The sequence below is a fragment of the Peromyscus leucopus genome, chromosome 3 (genome assembly GCF_004664715.2).
Source record: "Peromyscus leucopus breed LL Stock chromosome 3, UCI_PerLeu_2.1, whole genome shotgun sequence".
Classification (NCBI taxonomy): domain Eukaryota; kingdom Metazoa; phylum Chordata; class Mammalia; order Rodentia; family Cricetidae; genus Peromyscus; species Peromyscus leucopus.
In genome coordinates, this window is record NC_051065.1 from 108,055,430 (window position 1) to 108,079,686 (window position 24,257).

At 39.6% G+C, this 24,257-nt stretch overlaps 1 protein-coding gene across 6 annotated transcripts in view; it reads left to right on the forward strand.

Annotated features, from left to right (window-relative positions):
* The window catches only part of Nr2c2 (nuclear receptor subfamily 2 group C member 2), an 82,495-nt gene that overhangs the window by 6,664 nt on the left and 51,574 nt on the right, over positions 1-24,257 (forward strand). For 2 of the 6 annotated variants that reach the window (XM_028854982.2, XM_028854994.2), the window contains exon 2: positions 8,553-8,636. The exons of 2 other annotated variants lie outside the window; for them this stretch is intronic. The gene's annotated coding sequence lies outside the window, so the exon portion shown is untranslated. Of the gene's footprint in view, positions 1-4,033; positions 5,225-8,552; positions 8,637-24,257 lie in introns of those variants that run through there. 2 more of the 6 variants (XM_028854976.2, XM_028854986.2) reach the window with 2 other exon arrangements.

The following is a 24,257-nucleotide window of genomic DNA, read 5'->3' on the forward strand; positions in this document are numbered from 1 at the left end:
TTATATTACCCATTGTTCCCTCTCCCACACCCCCATTCTGCAGCAACAAGTTTTACTAGGTTGATTAGGTGAATACCTTGTAACTATTGTCTTGTTTTATCAAGGTGAAAAGCAGATTGTCACAAGTGGTATTATATCAGTCCTCAGCTGAAAAGGCTGGTGATTAGAATATGTGTATTGACTTACTTAACACAAGTTTTTTAAGAAATGAAATTATTATGTTTTTATGAAGAAGTACAAGATAGCCCCTTATGGAGTGTGTGTGATTAAATCAGGTGTAGTAGTGCACAACTGTGATCTCAGTTCTGCATCTTCTAGTGTGTGACAGGAGCATAAATGAACTAAAGGTAGTGATCATACATAGAATCAGTAATACATATTGTAGTTGGTGACAAACTAAGAGACACTGAATTCTGGGCCTGCCTCAGGTGTGAGGCAGGAGGATGGCAAGCTTGAGACCAACCTGGGCTACATAGTGAGGATCTTAGAAAAGCAAGAGCTAAGTTGGACGGTGGTGGCGCACGCCTTTAATCCCAGCACTTGGGAGGCAGAGCCAGGCGGATCTCTGTGAGTTTGAGGCCAGCCTGGGCTACCAAGTGAGTCCCAGGAAAGGCGCAAAGCTACACAGAGAAACCCTGTCTCGAAAAACCAAAAAAAAAAAAAAGCAAAAAGAAAAGCAAGAGCTAAAAATAAATGAAAATAAATAAAAGGGGTTGGGAGTGGGTGTCAGTGGTAGAACTTGTACTTAGCACTACAAATAAAAAGTAAGACCTGGTGGGCTTAGTGGCTTACACCATTGGTCCCAGCACAGACAGGAGGATAACTGAGTTAAAGACAAGCCAGGGCAAGATCTCAGTTACCAAAGGCATGAGTAAAACTCTTCACAGAAGCACTGGTCATGAGAGCTCCAGCCTGGAAACAAGCTGAAAACTCAAAAGCTGTAAATGAGTGGCTTGTGGCATAGTCTTATGTTAGAGTGCTAGACAGTAATGGAAATGGAGTGCTTATAGTTTTCGCAAAACAACAATGAACAAGAGAAGCCAGACAAAGTATATCACATGTAGTTCAAAAACAAGCCACAATCTTCCCTGATAATATCAGGAGAAGAAAGGAAAAGTTAATGACAACGGGAGGTTCATCAGAGACTTCAGGCTGCTGGTACTTTTTTTTTTTTTCTGGTGTGACTATGTGTTCCATTAGTAGACTGTCATCACTGAGCACTTTTGTATTTGCATGTTGTAGTTCAGTAAAGTTTTTATTTAAAAGTGTTTTAAGTTATTCTCACTGTTTTTACTTTCTGTCCTCACAATTCTGGTCAGTATAGTTACTGTATAGCTAAAATATTAAAAGTATGTTTGAATTCCTAAGAAATCATCATGGTAGAGCTGGATCATAAATTCCTGATGGCAGTACTGAAGTGTTTCGCATTTAGGAATTAGTAGTTTTTTATATTAGTTATTAAATGTTCTAGCCTATGAATGAAAGAGATAGGTAACTATTTCTGTTTTTCTTCCTTGACTTTGCGTTTTTCTTGGGAAGTTATTTTGAAGAGTACTGAGATTGGTCTAGAGGTAATAGTGTGAATTTTAAAGTCAAAGAGGTATGAGTTGGAATCCTAGCACTTCATTAGCAGCTGGGTCACTTTAAACAAGTTTACTTGTGAGTTTGTCTCCTTTTTGGAGCTTGTATATCATGCTCAGGTGTGCTGAGGATCAAAACAGGCCTAGTTTGACACAAAATAGGTTATAGGTGCCCAGAAGTCTGTCCTGCTATTCCAGTTGCCTATCCCTGACCCACACTAACAGAAACAGAATTGGCATCGCCATTATTACACTTGGGTCTTTGGTAGGATGAGGAGGCCATGCACAGTGTGCAAATTTTTGGAGCAGTATTTACACAGAAACCTGTAGCAGTGCCCCAGTAGCACAGGAACAACATGGCTGTGAAAGCTCCTGTTTTCCCCGCCTACCCCCCATTCCCCAACATGAATATCATTTCTCTTTTTACTTAATGGAAGAAACTAGTTTCCTCTGTATGGCCATGGTAGGCAGGAAATCACATGACCCAGAGATGTACGTGATCTTGAGTCTTAAAAAGCAACAGGATTTTCATGATTGGGTGTGGGATCTAAGCTTGGCCTTAGAAGCATCTAAGGAGTGTGTTTTCTATTGAAGAACATTTGTATTATACTAAACTTTGATTTTTCATGTCTTAATTCCAAATCCTAATCTGATCTAGTCTGTGGTTCTGTTTGCCAGATTTTTATTGTCCCATGGACATAAGTAAGTTTCTAACAGAATATACTTAAAACTATATTAAGAGATTCTATCCAGTAGTATCTTTTCTTTTTTAATTTTTATTTATTTATTTTGTTTTGTTTTTTGTTTTTACGAGACAAGGTTTTACCATGTAGCTTTGGCTGGCTTGGAATGCACTGTGTAGACAACACTGGCCAATTCACAGACTGTTAGCTTGTCTCTACCTCCTAAGTGCTGAGATTAAAGGTATGTGCCATCTCAGCCAGCCTTCCTTCCCTCCTTCTTCCATCCTTCCCTCCTTATCTCCCTTCCTTCCTTCTGTATCTTTCATATGTTCATTAGATACTGATTTTTTAGTTAGGGTCTTACTACCTAATCCTTGCTGTTGTGAAGTTCTTCATCGGGCATGCAGTGCATAAGCACGAGGGATTTGAGTCAGTTGATCATGGAAGGAAAAGATAGGTTCCTTGTCTCCTGTTACTAAAGACAGTTTCTGCGTTGTTGAGTGGTATAGCTACACTTTCTGGCTGCTGAGAGAGACCAGGTGGTCCCATCAAGAACCTGGTTCACTGTGTTAGGGTGGGTAAGCTTAACTGAAGACAGAAACAGGATCTCATAAGCTGTCGGTCTTTTGTGAGTCTAAAAGAGTTCATTTGTGCTCTTGTTACCCTGTAGTCTGCACCAGTTTTTATTTACTGTGCCCTGCTGCCATCATGTGCTGTCCTGGATAAACTCGTTCAAATTAAATTTAAGGATCTACCTTCATTTCTTACTGTTGTTGTGGACTCCTTACTGCCCCCCCCCATAACATGCCTCTTTTTCTGTTACCTCCACCCTGCTATCATAAAAAAAGTTTCTTTTGTTGAGGATCAGATATGATCATGTTAAAATTATTGGAGGTTCCCCCAGCATCCACAGTGTCAGTCTCTAACCTCTTCCATAGTTTTTGGCATATTGCCTGCTGTTCCTCAGATACCCCACCCATTCTATGTCAGACCTGCTAGTTTCCTATGAACTGGCTTTATGCTTAGAATACTCTCCATTCTCCCTTTCTTTGATAAATTTCCACTTTTCAAATCCTACTTTAAACATACCATTAAGATTTTTAATTAATTTATTTTGTATTTGTGCCAAGAACGGGAGCATGCACCTGGAGGACAACTTGAGGGAGTTGATTCTCTCCTTTTACCATGTGGATCCTGGGGCTCTGACTCAGGTTTTCAGGCCTGAGGGCAAGTGCTTTTACTCACTGAGGCAACTTACCCCTCTTTAAGATCTTCATTAGCTCCCCCAGCAGAGGGTGTTACTTCTTCCTTGGGACACTCAGCATAGCCTTCAAATTTTATCAGGTTCATCAAGGACAGGACTCCCTGATTTTGTTAATTCTCAACCTTCAACTCATTGTCTGGTCAAAGCAGTTACTTAATAAAGGTTGGTGGGGCTAGTTGGGACTTACCAAGTTTTTACTTGGAGTGCTGTGTCTTTATAGGTCTTCTGGCAATTAGTTGGGTTTTCTTTTTCTTTCTTTTTTTCTTTTTTGACAGCAAACCAGACAACCCTTTATTGGGAACAGAAAGCAGCACAACACAATGACCAACAGATGGAGATACCTGATGGGCACCCTGTACAGCTTCCTTCAAGATAGGCTAAGAACAAAACTTACTAGAAAAACGAATTCCGGTTGGGCGGTGGTGGCACACGTTTTTTAATCCCAGCACTCGGAGGCAGAGCCAGGAGGATCTCTGTGAGTTCGAGGACAGAGTGAGATCCAGGACAGGCACCAAAACTATACGGAGAAACCCTGTCTCGGAAAAAAAACCAAAGAAAAGAAAAAAGAAAAATGGATTCCTTGGGGTAGCTTGTTCTGTCCACAGTGCTTATTAAATAAAACAACACCTGTTGATTATTACTGGTGTTGTTAAGCTTACCTCCATAAGCCAAGAAGGTTTTTCTTAAAAGCTGTTTTTCTTTTTGGTGATTGGGATCAAACCCAGGGCCTTGTACATGCTAAGCAGGTTCTCTATCACTGAACCACACCTCCAGTTCTCCCAGGTCCTAAAAGCCTGTTTCTGTAGTAATAGATTTTAGTTTTGGTGTTTTGTTGTTTCTAGATTTCAATTATGAAGTTAGTGACTACAAACAAGTTTTCAAACTACTACTGTCTTTGGAGCTTGTCATTTTTGGAAGGGAGATGCCCTCTAGTTGAAAACTGATGCTCCATACTTTGCTCCAAGGGCTCTGACCACCTCCTCCCCATATGACTTTTGTGTCTGTGGTTGTATAGTGGTGAGAGAATAGTGTCCACATTATCTTTATTTCAGGAGCACTGAGTTAAAGGTACCCCCACAGCCCTGCTTCCTGACATCACTTGAGATTTTATTTTGCTTGCTTTTTGCATTGTGATATCCGCAAGGAGAAGCTTCCTTTTCTTTTATACATAAGAATAGGATTTGGTTTATGACAACATATTTTCTAACATGGTTAAATGAAGAACCAGTTTTGAAACTCCCTCTCTTGTTTGCTCTAGTTGGATATAAGTCTTTCTGTTGGAGTCACAGTTGTCTGCAGTTTCTCTGCTTGTTTTTATTCTCACTGTCTCTGCTTGTCTTTTCAGGAGGCATACATTCCTCCTCTTTCATTTTTATTTAGCAGTTGATGGCTGAAGCTGCTTGGAAGGTAGAAAACCAACATTGAGATCAAGAATCACAGGACTTCAAGAGATGGTCCAAAATTCAAGACCTATAAAGGTGTGACAGTGAAATAATGGTGGTAGCAAACAGAAAGATAAATAGCCAGTAGTGGGATAGAGAACCTGGCATTATATTCACACTCAGTAGGAAACCTGAGTTACAGATTAGCAATAAAAAGAATATGTGGTTCAGTGCATGGTGCTGGCAAATTGATGTCTGTGCCTCACTCATCAGACTCAAAAAACCAATGGGAAGATGGATCAAGAACTTAAAAATGTGAGTGATAACACTCTTTAGTGTTTACAATAAAAATACGTACTATGGTATTTATAACCCTAGGATAGGATAGAATATCCTTAAAACATAAAAATTCAGGCTGCCAGGGCTGGCAGGATGGTGTGAGGTAGGTGTTTGCAAGCTCGGTGATCTGAGTTCAATCTTTAGAACCCTTGTAAAGGCAGAAAAAAATCAACTGCAAATTGTCCTCTAACCTCCTCCACGTGTGTACCACCACATATACATGCTCCCCCCATCATATGCTAATAAGTGAAGAAATTAATACAAACTGCTCAAATATTGACCCATTCAGCATTAGTATCCTACTTCTGTTCATCAAGACATGTTAAAGAAAGTAAACAGAAAATGGGAAAAGACATTTACAAATGTATACACTTACACAATCAGATAGTATCCAGAATGCTTAGCTTTTTAAAGCCTAACAGGTATACTCTTTTCTGACTTAATATTTATAGATACTGGTTATTAGAATTATTTTGAGACTCATAACTATCTTAAGTTGATTGGCCCTGCAGATTTATAGTGATTCAGGCTAGGATTACAGTTTGGTGATAACATGTTTAAGGCTATGAATTTGGACCTCAACAATATAAAACAAAAGCAAAAAGAAGTCATAAAGTGGACCATTACAGTAAGCTTTCTGGGTTACTAAGCTTGAAATTTAAACAGTTGTTTATAGGAAACTCCATGAAAGATATGCCTTTTAAAGAATATTCTGATGTTTCTATAGTATTCAGTAATAAATCTCTAACATTATTCCATGTATTCAGAATCACTTATTTTTTTACTCAAACTATAGTTAGCAGCAAGAACACTTACAATGTTTCAGAGTTATAAAATGAGTGGCTTTCTGTCTTGATTTTAGTTCTTGCTATATGTTAACCTACTGGCTATCATTTACTCTGAGTTATTTTCTTTGTTGAATAGTGCAAGTCTAGACTTCACACATGTAGATGTTTCTCTAAGTTTGAACCAAATCATAGCAAGGCCCAAAACAGAACAAAAACCAAAGTGCTCTGTGTTGCATCTTGGTTTTTTTCTCCTAGAACAAAAGTTTTACTTACTTATTAAAAAGATAAACAGGCTGGTTGTAACCGGTCCTGCCTGGCCTCATGGTTCTGCAGTCCTGCCCCCGTTTATAAAATAACCACTCAGAGGTTTATATTAATTACAAACTGTATGGCCTATGGCTTCAGCTTCTTGTTAGCTAGCTCTTTCATCTTAAATTAGCCCATTCCTATTAATCTATGTGTTGCCACATAGCTGTACCATTACTGGTCTGCTGGCATCTTGTTGCACCTTTGGTGGTGGCTGGCATCTCTCTTCTCTCCCGCCCTTCTCTCTGTATCTCTGCTTGGATCTCCCACCTGGCTGTAAGCTTTCTTGCCATAGGCCAAAGCAGCTTTATTTATTATTCAGTGGGAACCACACATACTTACAGCATGCAGAAAGACATCCTACAGTAGCTGATAGTGTAGTTTACTGGTAGAACATATGCTTCTCATGTGTGATGGGCTCTAGATTTGGTCCTTAGCCCCATACATTCTGAAAGAAAGAAAACACTTGGAATAAGAAGAAGGAATGACTGAAGTACTGCCCCACAGCTCCTACCTGGCCTTATTATGTGGAGGTAAATCACTGATCTGTGATCTGGTGTCATGTTCCTGTTGATGCAGTACTTGTGCTTACAGGTTCTAGGTCTTTTTATATTGTTAGCCACAGTTTCACGTTTCATTCACCACTCATTGTTTTGGCAATAAAACAATCTTGAATGGGAATTAACAGTAATAGAAGTGGTTACCTAAAAGTGGGTAGAAAAATACAGAGAATGACCACAGTTAAAAAGCTTGGAGATCTGTGCCTTATAGGTAGAAATGCTATAGAGGGTGCTTTGTGAAACTGTATTCATTATATAATAGTCCAGGCATGCAAATGAGCTCTGTGTGCATCTGTATATATTACAAACAAATATTGTACAGTAACACTGTACAGTTATTATGTGCAAATCTTGAACATAATTCTGCCAGAGCCTATTTTCCTGTTCAGTCTGGGACCTGTCTAGATGATAATGAATTGTCCCAAATAAACCCTGACTTCTCTGTAGTAAAGTTACTGAAAAGTGTTGAGGGGGTATTCAGGGAGCTGTCTTTGTGGCCAGAAGAGATGAAGATTCTATTTGATCAGCGGTAACTGTGTTTAAATGATTCTGACCTAGGAGGCTAGCAGGCTTTTTGATCTTTGAGTGATCTTCCTTGAGATTTATAAGTGATGGCATCAAATGTATTTTTTCTATTATTGGAAAATTAGGGACATATATATGTGTGTGTATATATATACACACACACATATATGTATGTGTATGTATGTATGTATATGTATATATGTGTGTGTATGTATGTGTGTGTGTGTATATATATCCAGGTGTGGTGGTATACTCCTTTAATCCCAGCACTCAGGAGGAAGAGGCAGGTGTGGATCTCTGTGAGTTCGTGACTAGCCTGGTCTACAGAGTGAGTTCCAGGCCAGCCAGAGTTACACAGTGAGAACCTGTCTCAAATATATATTATTAAATTGAGGGGCTGGCGAGATGGCTTAGCGGTTAAGAGCACTGACTGCTCTTCTAGAGGACCCAGGTTCAATTTCCAGCACCCATGTGGCAGCTCACATCTAACTCCAGTTCCAGGAGACTCTCACACAGATATACACACAGGCAAGACAACAATGCACATAAAATAAAAATTATTAAAAAAATAAATTGATGGGCATTTTGTTCTTGTTAGCATATACTTTGTCTCTTTGTTGGTGATTACTGTTTGTCTTTTCAGCCTGTAAGTGAAGTGTATAAGTTGGGCATGGTTTTGCTTCTCATATTGCCACTAATCATAAAAGTTTAGTTGATAGCAGTCAAGCAAACCAGTGCTCTATCTAAAGTTAACTTCATACTTTTCTCAAATAGCCACATTTTTACTCAGTGTGCTGTGACCTAGAGCTATCCAAAAAGTTATGTGTAGTTCCCACCTCTCTGAGAGGTGAACCCAGCAGTCAAAACCAAGAAGACCTGATAGGTAAAGCCCCTCATTCCTCTGTATTTGTATCTACCAAGAGAAATTTCCTAATTGAAATGTTTCTACAAATTTTGGTACACTGATTTTATGGCATATCCAGATATGCTTACCCTGCTGGCTTTGTCTCCTGTAGAAGGCATAGTCCTTGTAAGACAGTATCAAAGATGAATTTTGGTGAGTGATAATTTTCAAGTAGCCTGGTTTTCCACACCTGATAGAAGTTGCTGCATCTTTCCAAACAGGTTCTCTAATGATCTTGCTTCACCATGGCTACAAATATGGAGGGGCTGGTTCAGCACAGAGTGGGGACCCAGCAGGTGGCTGAGGTGAGTGACAGGGGCTAGCACAATAGCTGGCACCCTTGCTTTTGAAAGGGTAGAAATCAGTGTGCTCTGTGGTTTTCAAAGCAGTTCCGAGGAAGTCAGCACATAATCCATATCCCAAGAAGGATGCTAACACTAAATAAAAATAAAATGACAAGAGCAGATGTTGGTAAGATTTTTCTGCATGGGCAGGGTGGCTATGTACAATAAGGTGACTTGAAATTTTACCTCAGCCCCAAGTCAACAGAATCTGATTCTTATTGTGCACTAATTTTAACTCTAAGGCTGTGTCTTAGTTTCTTATATACTTGTTACTGTGCAATGGTAGACCAAGTTATTTAACCACTTGCTACTGTCTGTAGTACTGAAATACGAGGGTGCTCACAAGACCCAGATAAGGAGTACCAGTAACTATAACACTATGTGCACTAGATGGCTCTTAAGTGACAAACATTTATCAGACAGATCTAGGTAAGTAGAGTGAGGAATTTTGTGGCAGATTCTAGGCAGGTTAACATGAGGAGAAACTCAAGAAAAGGGATTGAGGCATGAAACGGCTTGGTATCTGTAGGCAACATGAGGTGTAGAAGGTGTAGTCAAGGCCAGGCCTTGAAAGGTGTCATTGCTCTATCTATCATCACATAACATACTTGAATATTCAGTAAACCAGAACCTATGCAAGGTTAACTCTGATGATAACTTTTTGAAGTTGGAACTGTTACTATTTACATTTTATAAATGAGAAGCCAAGCCTCAAAAATGTGTTATTAGCCAAGAGCAGGTTTTTGTACTGTTTTATATTACAACTATGTACCCTTAGAAAAAATGAAGATTTGCATTTTGAATTACATTTCTGAAGCAAAGACAAATTTACCAAAGAATGGACATTCAAAGAAAAGACATGTGTGAATGAATCTATGTATGTTTTGCCTGAATATCTGTGCACCATGTGTGTACAGTGCTTGCAGAGGTCAGAAGAGAGCATTGGAACCCTTGGAACTAGAGTAAAGATGGTTGTGAGCTGCCATGTGGGTACAAAGAATTGAACCCCAGTCCTCTCTGGAAGAGCAGCCAGTGCTTTTAACCATTGAGCCATTTCTCCAGCCCCTAGAAATATATATATATTTAAATGAATTACTTATATTTTATGGGCATTGGTGTTTTGCCTGCATGTATGTCTATGTGAGTATGTCAGATCCCCTGGAACAGGAGTTACAGACAGTTGTGAGCTGCCATGTGGGTGCTGAGAATTGAAGTCAGGTTCTCTGGAAGAGCAGCCAGTGTGCTTAACTGCTGAGCCATTTCTTCAGCCTGTAGAAATATATTTTAAAAGAAATATCAGAACTATGAAAATATTGAGGCTTCAGTGTTTGTATTTGTCGCTTTAATTTGTGACAGGAATAATTACTTTGATAATAATTGTTGATTTTTCAAGTATTCAGGATTATTTTACATTTAATAAGGATTTCCTGTTGAGGCTGACTTGATATATATGTACATTGCCCTAAAAGGCCATCATGAATTCTTTAGGGGAAGAAATTAACATTAATATTAACTCCACAGATAAATTCATGGATCCGTACATATATGCTTAGCTAAAGTTTACTCCTAGCTTCTTAGTCACTCTTTGATCTGTGGAGAAAGTCTAAATCTTAACAACCTTCATTGCTCTTTTATCATCAGGGCTTGTATCTTCATTGCAGAAAACTTCCTGTTTCCATGGAAGGGAATGTTTAAAACTGGAGCTCTCTCTGTCAGTACTGGCAAGGATACATCCTCAAAGGGGAGAAAGCAGTCATCTGAGTCTTGGATTGTCCAACTTTTATGAATAAATTTTTTTTCTCTGCCCTCTTGGGAGCTAGACGCATAAGTTCCCATGTTCTTTTCAAAGAAGTATATTACATACATAAATCACATGAATTTAGGCCAACATTACTATAGACTTGAAACAGCAAACATAGTAGACTCCTGAACCAGACCTACCTCACCTTATCCTTATGCCTAAATTTGCTATCTTTATTTACCTTCTGCTTATAAGAATGTCTTTGCCTTGTTAGTTCTTGACTTATCAAGTCTAGATAGTATCTTTCTTTAAGAACTTTTTTCTTGAGATAAAATATACAGATCTTAAGATTCTCATTTTAACCATTTTTATTACTGTAAAATAGACATACTAGGTTCCATCTGAACCAGAAGTCCAGCTCAGTGACACTAAGTATGTTCACATGGTGTACACTACCTATTTCCAGAACTTTGTCATTATCCCAAACAAAAACTCTGTTCCTGTCAAATACTGATAACCTACCCCGCCTAGTAACCACCCTAGTAACCACTGTTCCATTTCTGTGAATTTGATTATTCTAGGTACCTCTATTAACAGAGTCATGGATTTATCATTTTGTGTCTGGCTTACTTGAGTGAGCATAATGTCCATAAGATTGCTCTATGTTGTTGCATCTGTCATGATTTCTTTCCTTTTTAAGGCTGAATACCGTTCAGTTGCAGCTATATACCATGTTTTGTTTGTTCATTCATTGATAGACATTTGAATTGCTTTCTCTCACCTCTTCACTACTAGAATGCTGCTATGAAATATCTAAGACCTTTCTTCCAGTTCTGTTGGATATGGAGTGAAGTTACTGGACCATGTGATGATTCTGTGCTTCAAATTTTAGAGACCACTTTTACTGTTTTCCATGGTGACCACACCTTTTTCATTTCCACCAGGAGCATACAAATGTCACTTTCATGTCCTCAGTAGCACTTGTTTTCTGTTTTGTCTTGTGTTTTGATAAATGCCATTCTAATAAATAATGATGTGGTGTCTCACTGTGGTTTTCATTTGCACTTCCCTAACAATTAGTGACGTCCAACAGCACTTCATGTGCCTATTATATTGACCATATATATGTTGTCTTTTGGATAAATAAATACCTAGTCAATCTCTTTGCTCATTAAATTTTGTTGATTATTAATCTTATTATATATTTGCTTTGCAAATAAGGCTCGTTTTCTGTGGCTTGCCTTTTTATTCTCTCAGTAGTGTCCTTTAAAGATTGATTTATTTTTGTATGGGTGTGTGCCTGTGTGAGTTTATGTGCTCCCAGAGGCTCTGGAGCTGGAACTACAAGTAGTTGTGAGCTACAAGTGGTTGTGAGCCACTTGAATAATGCTCTGTTCATTAATTTAGTGCCCATCAACCCACCTTTTCCATTCTTCCTTCTTTCTTTACCTACCCACATCAAAAGTTTATTTTGATGAATTTTAATTTTTTTCATTTGGTTCCTTGATTTTGATATCATATCCAAGGATTTATTACAAAATCCAATGTCATGAAGACTTTATAATTTGTCTACAAGGCATGGGCCTGGCAACATTCTTTTTGTATGTATTGTTCTTAACACAACTTTCTGAAAACTTGTCCTTTCTCCCATTGAATGGCTTGGCATCCTTGTCAAGAAACATTTGACATTTCTGCAGAGGTTTATTTCTGTGCCTCCCCTACTCCACTACCTATATTGGTAAAAACCACATGGTGTGAAATTTAACGACTTTTCAGTATATAGTATACTTAGTGTTATGTATACTTGCAATGTAAATTTTATGACAAATATTACAAATGTTAATTCATTAAACAGCAATACCCTGTTCTCAAACCCTGGGGGACAACCTATCATCCATTTAATGTGAACTTGTTGGCGCTTGTTCCTTTGCAACTGGCTTAGTTCACTTAGCTTAATGTCCTTAAGGCTTAAGTTCTGTTCAGTTTCATCAGTTTGTCATTAAGACGGTGCCATATTGTTTTGATTACAGAAGCCTTTTGATAAAGTGTGGAACAGCCTACTTTCTCTTTTTCAGGATTGTTTTGACTGAATCTCTTCCCTTTTGTGTTGGATTCTTTGTTCTCTGAAATCTCATTGGTTTTGCTTTTTGCCTTAATGCAAAAAGAGGATGTATCATAGTTATTTTTTTGTTCTTATACATGTGAACATGTTTTTATGTTCCCATATTTAGTGATAGTTGAGGGGGAAAAATCTGTTAAGTAGTTTTACTTCAAAATTTCAAAGGCATCATTTTAATCTCTTCTGCTTTGAATTTGCTTTTGAAAATGTCAGTGAAGAGCTCTCTCTCTCTCTCTCTCTCTCTCTCTCTCTCCCTCTCTCCTCTCCTCCCCTCCCCTCTCCTCCCCCCCCCACTTTTTTCCTGAAGACAGGTTCTAGCTGTGTTGGCCAGACTAGTCTTGAGTACCTGGACGCTGGACACAAGTGATCCTCCCACCTCAGCCTCCCAGGCCTAGGTATCTGTAAAGAACAGGAGCAGTAGCTGGCTGGCAAGCACCCTTGCTCATGTTCCCTCTCCCAAACCCTCTCTGTTTCCTTCTCTTGTCTCCCTCTCCTCCTCCCTCTCTTTGACACACATTGTGGTCCCAGGAAGGAACTGAGGGCTTTGTTCATGCTTGGCAAGCAATTCACCACTGAAATTTCTCTCTCTCTTTTTCTCTTTGTAATTTTGAGTCAGAGTCCCAATATACAGATCAAGCTGGCATAGAACTCAGGATTCTCCTGCTTCTGCCTCTGCCTCCTTCCTGGGATTTATAGGCTCCTGCCACCACAGCTGGTTCTATAGCATCTGTATTCTCCATCTTCATAGGTTACCTCTTTCTCTCTCTCTCCCAAGTTCTTGAGATCTTCCCTTTATATCTGTTTGTTCTGAAATTCATGGTAATGACCTTTAGTTGTATAGTTTTCATACACGATACTGGGCATTCAGAGGGTCCTTTGAGTTTGGTAACCAGTGCTCTAGGAGGTTGTTTTATATTGGTTTTCTAGTTATTTTCTCCTTCAGTGTTGTTCTAGTCTCTGAAGAACTAATTAGTTGGATGTTGACTCTCTTGAATGGATCCTTCATTGTTACTATTTTCACCTGTCTTCTGCTTCTTTAATAAATGCTTTGGTGTGCATCTTTAGTACTTAGTGGTGCTGGAACTTGAGCATATTGCCCTGTTTGTGTATCCTGCTTAAGCAATTTTTCTCCCAGATTCTATTATGGAAGTTTTAAAGTTTCGTTTTTTTTTAAATTTAGGCCTTTTGCCTTTTAGAATTGACATTTGCTCATGAGGTGAGGATTTATAAGGGTCAATTTTCACTAACTATATTCATTTTAAAGCAATATTTTGTATTTTCTTGGGCCTGTGGTCTTCAATATAAAATTTTAAATTAATTCTTTAGGTTGTATAAATAAAGAAGTAAAAACTCCTAGCTTTTGAAATTGGAATTGTGAGTGTTTAATGAATCAATTTCAAGAGAATTGCTTTTTTGTTTGTTTTTGAAACAGTATCTCTCTGTTATGCAGCTCTGGTGGCTGTCCTGGAACTCACAATAGGCTTTCCTCAAACTCCTAGAGATCACCTGCATTTGCCTTCCCAGTGCTGGGATTAAAGGCTGTGCCACCACATTCAGCAATAATTTCCTTGAAAAATATTGAGTTTTGAGTCTTTTGATTCATTATGGTAACTCTCCATTTATTTAGACTTGAAAAAAATTTTAATTTATTTTTATGTATATGAGTATTTCGCCTGCATGCATGTGTGTCTCACATGTGTTTCTGGTGCCTAAGGAGGTCAGAAGAGAGGGCATCAAATTCCTTGGGGCTGGAGTTACAGACTGTTGAGAGCTGCTGTGTGGTTGCTGGGAATGAAACCTGGGACTTCTGGAAGAGCAGTCAATGCTCTTAATCACTGAGCCATTTCTCCAGCCCTAGACTTCGTTTTAAAGTAGTAATTTCTGGGGCTGAGGAGATGGCTCAGTTGATAAAGTGCTTACAAGCTGCAGAAGTTTGAGGACATGAGTTTAGATGCCTCATTCCCACATATAAAAAGCAGGGTGGGCACTAAATACCTGCAATTCCAGCAACAGAGAGTTGGAGAAAAGGGGATCCTGAGGGCTTGCTGGCTAGGCAGTCTAGCTGAATCCATGGGCTCTAGGCTCAGTTGAGAGATCCTGTCTCAAAAAACAACAAAAACTAATGTGGGTGTCTGGGAGATGGCTGAGTTTCTGGTTACTTTTCTGGAGCTGTGGTAAAATTCCCTGACAAAAGCCACTTAAGGAATTGTGGTAGTTTTGAATGGAAATGTCCCCATGGGCCCACATATTTGAACTGGTAGTTCCCAGTTGATGGTGCTGTTTGGGGAGGTGGTGCAATTTTGGAGTAGCTTTGAGAGTTCATTGTCTCCTCCACTTCCAGTTCATTCTCTCTGCTTTGTGTTTTTAGTTGAAGTTGTGATCTGTCAGTTTCTCCTCCATCTGCTTGCTCTAATGCCTCTCTCACCATTATGGAATCTCTGGAGCCAAAATGAACTTTTTTCCTTAGGTTGCATTTGGTCATGGTATTTTGTCCCAGCAACAGAAAAATAACTAGTACAGGCAGGAGAGGTTTATTCTGCCTCACGATTGGAGGTACAGGCCTTTATGGTATGCCAAGAAAAATAATTAGTACAGGAAGGAGTGGTTTATTCTGCCTCACAATTGGAGATACAGGCCATTATGGTATGTCAATGTATCAAGAGCTTGAAGCACTTGGTTACATTGCAACCATAGCCAGGAAGCAGACAGTGCTGGATGCTTGTGCTCAGTTCACTTTTCTCTTTTTTATACAGTTCAAGAGATAAAGGGCCAGAGAGAAAGGAAAAGAAACAAGGGAAAGGGGGGAGGGATATTTGCCCTGGAGGGACAAAGGACTGCCTCTGGATAGAGAGGAGACAGATGTGGCACACAGGCAAATGGCAGTTTATAAAGGGAAAGGGGGAAGCCCCGTGTTGGGATGAGTTGGTTAATTTTGATTGGGCATGTTAATTAGGGTAGCCAAAAGGGGGCTTTTGATTGCTGGACTTCTTCTATACTTTGATAGCTGGACCTTGGTTGTGAGTCTCAGGAAGAGGAAATGGCCAAATAAGGGAATAGACCTTGGTGGCTATCTTTAGGAAAGTAATCTAATGTGACACTGCAGCAACAGATGTGTTGCTCTAAGGTTGACCCTAAGTCACCTGCACTGAGATTTTTGTTGCTTCTGCTGGTATACAATAGTGGCAGTCTGAGCTCAAGGCCAAATATTTTCAGTGCACAGATTTTCTTCAGAGCTTCCATGTATGCCACTGTTGTGGTCTTCAACAGAGGACCCCTGTTGTGCAAGTCCTAAATGGTCTTATAATAAAAACCCAGAGCCAGATATCAGGGTGAAAGCTGAAAGATCAGAGAAGCAGAGCAAGCCACAGCTACCACCTCTTACCTCACCAACTCCTCAGCCAGACATAGCCTCTGCAAGAGAGCAAATTCCTGTCTCCTCCCTCCTTATATTTCTTCCCTGCCTAGCTATGTCACTTCCTGTCTCATCCTTCCTAGTGCTGGGATTAAAGGTGTGTGCCACCACTGCCTGGATGTTTCTCTTTAGACTGGATTAATCTTGTGTAGCTAGTGTGGCCTTGATTCACAGAAATCCAGACTCTGCCTCTGCCTCTTGAGTGCTAGGATTAAAGGTGTGTGCCACTACTGCCTGACCTCTGTGGTCAACTCTGTGGCTGACTCTGTCCTCTGATCTACAGGCAAGCTTTATTTCTTAGATTACATATATATCACCACAGGCCCCTTTAGACAACTTTGGTGAAGAAATCTGATTGCTTAAAGAAAGATCATCCTTACAGGATGGGCTTTGCTCCAATCTCTGGCCTGAATCTTGTTGAGCACTGTTGTTCTGTTCCTGGCATCCAAAATCCTGAAAAGATGTCACCATATCCTCTTTTGGGTGGTTGGGATTCTATCCTGTCATATGGTTAGGAAGCTGAAACTGAACTCTTAAACCCTGAATTATAGAGAAGTTAGTAACAATTTTTACAGTACTTCAAAATGAACCATAAGGCTTTCTAGATCAAAGTGCCAGTTGCATGATAACTCTTGAGTTGTTTGAAAAAACCTCATCGGGCTTAGTTCATCCAAGCATTTACGTAACAAAATCTTTCAGTTTTGTATTTCAAGTCCTTCCAGCATACATAGCAGCATATGTCCCATAGAGCATACTGCTCCATGTCTGCTTGTGCTTTTTCCTCTAGTGACTGTCCTCATAGACTTTTACCTTTATTTATTGAAGTGGAGAGGACAGCTTGTTTTGAGTCTATTCTATCTTTCCATCATGTAGTTTCAGAGAATTAAACTTAGGTCATCAGGCTTGCACAGCAAGCACTTTGCCTACTGGTAATCTTGCTGGTGCTGGCTGGCTGATTTTGAGACCAGGGACACATTCATTCATTAGCTCTAGCTACCCTGGAACTCACTGAGTAGACCAGGATGGCTTCAAACTCAGAGATCTGCTAGTCTCTGCCTCAAATGCTAGTATTAAAGACATGCCTCCTAGATATTTAAAAATTGAACATTCTTACTAATTCTTCTGGATTGTTTTGTTTTGTTTTGTTTTTTGTTCTTGAGACTGGGTTTCTCTGTGTAGCCCTGGCTGTCCTGGAACTCACTCTGTAGACCAGGTTGGCCTTGAACTTAAGATTTGCTTGCCTTTGCCTCCCCAAGTGCTAGGATTAAAGGTGTATGCCACCATGCCCAGATAAATTATTTATTTTTGAGACAGGGTCTCACTATGATACATTTGGCTGGCCTGAAACTCACTTTGTAGACCAGGTTGGCCTCTAACTCATAGAGATCTGCCTGTTTGTGTGTCATGTCCCATCTGTTCCTCCCCACCCCTCCCCCCACCTTTATTCCCGCTTTTAAGAAAAGATTCCTGCTCACAGAGCTGAAGCTCACTGATTGGTTATTCTGGCTAGCCAATGGGCTCTAGGGATCTTCTTGCCTCCAGCTACTCAGCTGGAGGATGATAGGTAGGCACATGTCCACTGCATTTGGCTTTTTATGTGGTGTGGGAATTGGACTCGGATCCTCATGCTTATGTGGTCAGTACTTTATCCACTGAGCCATCATCCCAGCCACTTACTAATTTTAGCTCAGATTTTTTTCCTTTCTGCCTTTGTCTTAATATAATCTTCTGGCTAGGATGTCTACTACAGTGTTGAATGGAAGTAGTAATAGCAAGTATCCTTCTTTACCTAATTCCCATTTTAAATGGAAGGGTTTGGGGTAGTTCTATGAGCTTTTTAACTCCTTATTAGATTAAGGACATTTTCTTATATTCCTAGTTGGAGTAAAAGTGAACTTTAGAGGGTGTTAAATTTTATCAGGCACTTTTCAGAATCTGGTAGGATGATCACATATTTCTCTATTTCAGTCAGTTAATGTGGTAAGCTAGACTGACTTTGCATTTCAAGTCTTGTGTTCCACAGTAACCTGAACTTGACTTGAACTTTGTACATACACATTTTTTTTTTCATCTGTGTCCGTAAATTAGATTAACTTTGAGTTTTTCTTAAGTTCTGGTATTAGTATTGCTAGCCTCATAATGAGCTGAGAGAGTGGTCCTTAATATTCTATCCTTCGATAGTTTATATGAAATTGGAATTGGTGCTCTTATAATAATCATAGAATTTGCCTGTAAAACTCTTTGGGAGGATTTTTTAAGTACCTTTTAAAAATAATTTGCCTATTCTATTTAAGTTTTAAGATTTATTAGCACATAATTGTTGAGAATGACTTCATTGTATATTTTAATGTTTGAAGCATCACTAGTTACACCTCCTTCATTTCTTTTTGTGTACTGTGTCTCTCTCTTTTTTTAAATAACTTATTCTTTGACAAGCTCATACATGTATATGATAAATTCTCCTTACACTCACTACCCCATCCTTCTTATCCCTGTGCTAGATAGTTTTTGTGTCAACTTGATACAAGCTAGAGTATTTTTGGAAGAGGGAACCTCAGTTGAGAAAAAGCCTCTACCAAATTGGTCTGTGGGGCATTTCTTGATGATTATTGTGAGAGGGCCCAGCTTACTGTGGGTGACACCCCAAGGCAGGTGGTCCTGGGTACTGTAAGAAAGCAGGCTGAGCAAGGCAGTAAGAAGTTCCTTCATAGCCTCTGCTTCATTTACTGCCTTCAGTTCCTACCCTGACTTCCCTCAGTGATGGACTATTACCTGGAAGTATAAGATAAAATAAACCCTCTCTTCCCCAAGTTGCTTTTGGTCATACTTATTGCAGAAATAGAAACCTTTAACTAAGATATCTCCCTCCTCCTCTAGAGCCACTGTGTGGTCATGGGTGTGACAAATCCTTTGGTGCTTGGGTAACTTGACAGTGGCTGCACCACTGTCACCCATCCCCTGCCGGTATCTCTCTGGGGGAAGGACCAGGGACCCATGAGCCCCTCCTTACTCTTTCCCTGCACAGGTAACTACAGCTGCTATGAGTTTGTCAGTGCAACTCTTAGAAGACAGTCTTTCACAGCTTTCTTCCACTGTCTGCCTCTTTTCAGTGTAACTCGGAGCCTTGAAAGGAGCGATATAGAGATGGTTCTCTTGAGGGCAGAGTCCTCAACAGTCACTTATTCTTAGCATCTTGACCAGTTAGAAATCTGCATTAATCGCTATTCACTATAAAAACAAGCATTTGACCAAGGCCAATCACAATCTATAAATATAGACCTAGGCCGGGCGGTGGTGGTGGTGGTGCACGCCTTTAATCCCAGCACTTGGGAGGCAGAGGCAGGTGGATCTCTGTGAGTTCGAGGCCAGCCTGGGCTACCAAATGAGTTCCAGGAAAGGCGAAAAGCTACACAGAGAAACCCTGTCTCGAAAAACCAAATATATATTTGTCCACCCCATTGTGACACGTATTTAAGTTCTTAAAATTTTTCAGATGTAACTGGTCCTGTAAAGAACATCTTTGTATGCTTCATTGGGCTCACATGTGGGAGTATTTCTATAGACTAAAAATAAAATTACTAAATCAAGAACTGTGAAAGTCAAGTTGAGTCTTCCAAGCTATTATTCTTAGTAGTTTTTAAAAAACATAATTATATAGCTTTACATTCAAGAAGTGGATAGACCTGAAGTTAGCTCAGATTTAATTTATAATTTATTGAGTATGAATTGTGATCCATTTCCTTCAAATCCAGTGCCCTCTTTATATATTGGCATTTTTTTCATCCTTTTATTATCCAAAAATGATATTAATAGAAATATAGCCATCTGTGTACAAATGATATATTGTAATTATATTCAGGAGAAATAAAAGGAAAACAATCTACTTTTAATGTGTGTTTTAAGTTAGTGCTCATACCTAATTACCATAGCTGATAGGATGGTATCATAGAGAGGTCAACTGGTTTTTACATCCTTAAATAAGCTGTGACATAAGGGCAATAAGAAAATGAAATGCATACTATGGATCTATGAGAAAACTGATATTAGAAAAAGTAAGACTAGACTTGTGATAAGAGAAATGAGTTGCCTAGAGGGGGTTGTTTCTAAGAATGGAGAAAATGAGGAAGCTTGGTGTCCTTACATGAGAGCTAAACTTATGTAGAAGTATTCCAAAATAATGCCTGTGCTGTGTCCAAAGAAATGCTGCTCTTTCATAGAACTGCAGCTGTTTTGAATTTTCACTGCATTTGAGGTCTTTGTTTAGTGTTCAGACGTTTAAAAAAGATTTGGGAAGTTGTACCCTTTTACTTGTTACAGGAAATAGTGAATTAGAAAATAAAACCATTTTGTTGACAAAAATATCAGAAATGGAGCATCTACTGCTGCTGGATAAGACATCTTTCTTGGTCTTAGGTTAGCGCTATACTTGATTTTCTACAAGAAGTAAGTACAAGAATGCTGTACATTTTAAAATACATCACACTTTGTACTTAACTACTTGATTTAATCCTCTCAGTGAAGCAGGGAGGCATTAAGCTCCATTTTACAAGTAAGCAAAGACTTAGAATAATCAAAGAATGGGCCTAAAGCTACCTGCATAGGAGCCATGATACTTAGTTTGGATGGTTTCCATAAACTAAGTTGCTTATCAGGATGGTTCTGTACAGCTTTGTAGGTGAAGAAACAGCTTAGTTTTTTTTAAGTAGCAACTCTTTAATAGTCAAGAGGACAGAATACTTCTATATCTTAATAAAAAATTTTCTTGTTCCCTAGATGGGCTACAAGACAAGCTTCTCTTTTTTAAAAAATAAGGAAAATATGAAGAATGCCTATTTTAGATTTGTTGAAAACAAGATCATTCATAGTACCAAACTTTAGTAATAGCTGTGGTTTTGGAGGGTAACCTTCATTGGAAGTTCTTGAATTATAAGACCATCAGAGATAAGATGGCCACCACCTGTGTATTCTCACTCACCTCTTCCACCCCAATTTTACTTGTTGTCCTCTGTGAGTTTATTATCTATAGGCCTAGCCCTTTACCACATAAAAGATAAGCTTTAGGAAGACCAAGACTTTTGTTATATTTGCTGTTGTGTTCCCTGGGCCCTATACATTTGCTTGGAGTATAGTGAGCACTTAAATTTTGCTTGTTGGGCTAGGCATAGTAGTGTACTTCCAGCTCTTGGGAGGCAGGTACATCTCTGTAAGTTTGAGGCCAGCGTGATCTACATGGTTCCAGGCTAGCCAGGGCTATGTAGTGAGATCTGTCTTAAAAAGTAATATAGAATTTGTTTATTGGATGAATAAATTGTTTTTGGTCTCTTTTCATATCCATTTATCCAGTTGTAGCCACAGTGTGCATGCTACTTTGTGTTTTCATAATGCTGTTTTATAGAATATTCTGTCCGCAGGTTGATACATAGCCTGCATGAATATAATTTTTCATAGCTGTACTGTGTAAGAGAACATAGCTTAACGTACCAACCCATTACCTAATGTGGGACATAGAATTTATTCTAACTTTTCTCTGTTATAAATTAACACCAATACACGTATCTGTTCTTTACCAGTCAAAGCATCTGATAGAGCATAATGGAAACTAACTTGCTATATTTAAAGATATGACTCATATTGAGTGTGTGGAGATGGATGAATGGATGGATGGATGGATGGAAAGTAAGATTGAGATAAATGTTGCATAAAACTAGGCAGAGCCACACTATGGAGCCAGTCTAATTGCTTGAGTATCTGATGAACTGCCTCTTTCCATGGAACTATAAGTATCCAGCATTTCCTGCTTCTGCAGCTGGTGGTGGACTCTTCCCTACCAGACCCTTAATGAGGAGTCCTTTTCTATTTCTTAGATAATTTGGGATAAAGCCATTTGTGTGTATGGTGGATGCCATCGGTAGAATCATAAAGTCAGAGCAGATTTTTGTGCAGAGCTTTCTGGTCCTCAGAAGTTCAATCCTGGTGCTTTTTGCGTCTCCATATCCCTCTTTTCCTTTCACAGGCACTTACTGGATATAGGCAGTGAATTCTTGGAGCTCTAAGTAGTTGTTAGTGGAGGGACTTTCAGTTTACCTTCTCTAAAAGGAGGCTTCATTTTCCTGAAATGTTCTTTTGGATTGTAGTACCTGAATTCTAGAATCTGAGGAATGTGTATGGGTGTTTAATTTACATTGTTTTAAATCATTGCACATATAAACTTCAGAAGAAGAAAAAAGAAAAACTTTTTGAGGCAGTTTATGTGTTACCCAGACTGGCCCTAGAATTCACTATGTAGCCAAGGATGCCATTGAACTTCTGATGCCACTGCTTTTACCTCTCCAAGTGCTGGGACTACAAGCCTTTGTTACCATGCCTACTTTATGCAGTGCTGGAGATCTAACTGACCTACCATACTGAATGATAGGTAAGCACTCTGTGGACTGATCTACTTCCATAGTCCAACTTGAACTTGTACTGATTATACTCTGGCTTCATAGTAGATACTCTTGTCTCAAAGCCAGAGTATCAGTGTTAGTATTTGCAAAACTACACCTCTAAACTCACTGATGCCTCAGGAGCTCTCTTTCCTCAGTGGCCTTAGAGGAAGAGTTGGCTGAAACTTGAAGCTAACCTGTGCTGCACCTCTGGCTTCCTTCATGCTCTGACACATTTGTTGCCCATCTTCCTACCCAGACTTTAGACTGGGGCCTCAGCTTTGCCCTGTGTTTACGTGCTGGGCATGTGTTGAGTGAATGTAGGTAAACAAGTCCATTCTGTTGTTCTTGGAGTGGTTTTGTAATATAGTGTAGACCATATGTTGTTGCTTGTGCCTTGAAGTTTCCATATCTGTAGAAATATTCACTTTGGCATAGTACAGATATTGTTTGCAGAATATCTTCTCCAAATCTTCTTTCTATTCCATGTAGTTTTGAAATTGCTTCTAGTTGTTTGGACTCCATGGTAACATTATGCAAGCTCACTAAAGGAAGGTGATCTGTAAAGGGAAGGGTGTTGGGGAGAGTATTTAACAAAGCCACAGGGGTCTAGGTAAAGGGAAGACTTGGTGAAGTAGTATGCATCTTCTCCAGTAGCAGGTATTATGGTAGTCAAGACTGCTTTAGCAGCCGGCAGAACAGCAAGAACACTTCGATTTTACTTCCTTGGTTACGGGGAATGATAGTGTACTTGACCTCCAGCAAAGCATGGTCACAGAAAGGGCATCTTTAAACAGCCCTGTCTGGATGGTAGATGGAGTCTACATAACAGAGTTTAAAGGCACAGGCCTGTGGACTCTCTCCACCAACCCCTGGCTGATTTGGTTGGTATTTGGCTTGGGAAGTTGCTGAGGGGGGAAAAATGTAAATAAAGCTGCTGGAAACTGTTAAGCCCAGATCATGGGGACCCCCAAAAGACCACCATGGAGACTGAATCCCACATGTAAAAGCAAAGAGCCTTTATTACCATCAAGCTCCGGGGCTTGATCTCTTTGTCTATCCAACGAAGTGGTGATAACAGAGAGCCCAGAGCCCAGGCAGGGTGGGGTTTTTATCATTGCAGAGGTTGGGGTGAGGGGATTTCCAGGGTTCAGGACCCTGATTGGCTGACATTTGTCTAGGGGTATCTGTAAAACAAAAATAGGTGTGTTCTAGACTCTGGGACATCTGGCCACCTTATCTAATGGTTGGAATGTTTGGGATGTCAAGTACTTTCCCTTAGATGTAGGCCCTCCCTGGGTGGGGTCAGCTTATGGCTTTTCCTGGGGGTGGGTGTTGCCCGTCAGTAAGCCTGTCACAGAAGCTATGTCTGGGCCTCTAAGCCTGTCATGGCAGCTGTGTGGTCAAGCTGTGTTGGGGCCTATCCACAGAACAATTGGCTGATGAGTGTGTGTGTTGATGGGGTGGGAAGTAGAAGGAAGCAAACCCATGGAATAGTACAGGAAATCTTTTCTACTTGTGAAATCTTTTCTACTTCTCCAACTATCCCATCCCCTACCCCTGGGCCCCTAAGCACTATATTTCAGTAGAAATGTGATTCTGAGCCTGTTAGTAAAACTGCACAGTATTTAGAATCCAGTTGTGTATTTGGAGGAATACATATCTATTCTTATGCTAAATACTAGCAGACTTTTTTTCCCCTTTTTAGGAACTAGTGTGAGAATGTGGTGAGTACATTGCTTTTTTTTTTTTGGAAGGTTAATCTGCCTGTGAACAAAAGATTGTGCACCAAATTGCTTTTAAATATCTTGCTCTTTTACATAGAAACCTGCTGCACAGATGATGCAAAAGAGGGGTCACTGCCCAGTGACCCTTTGCCATTCTA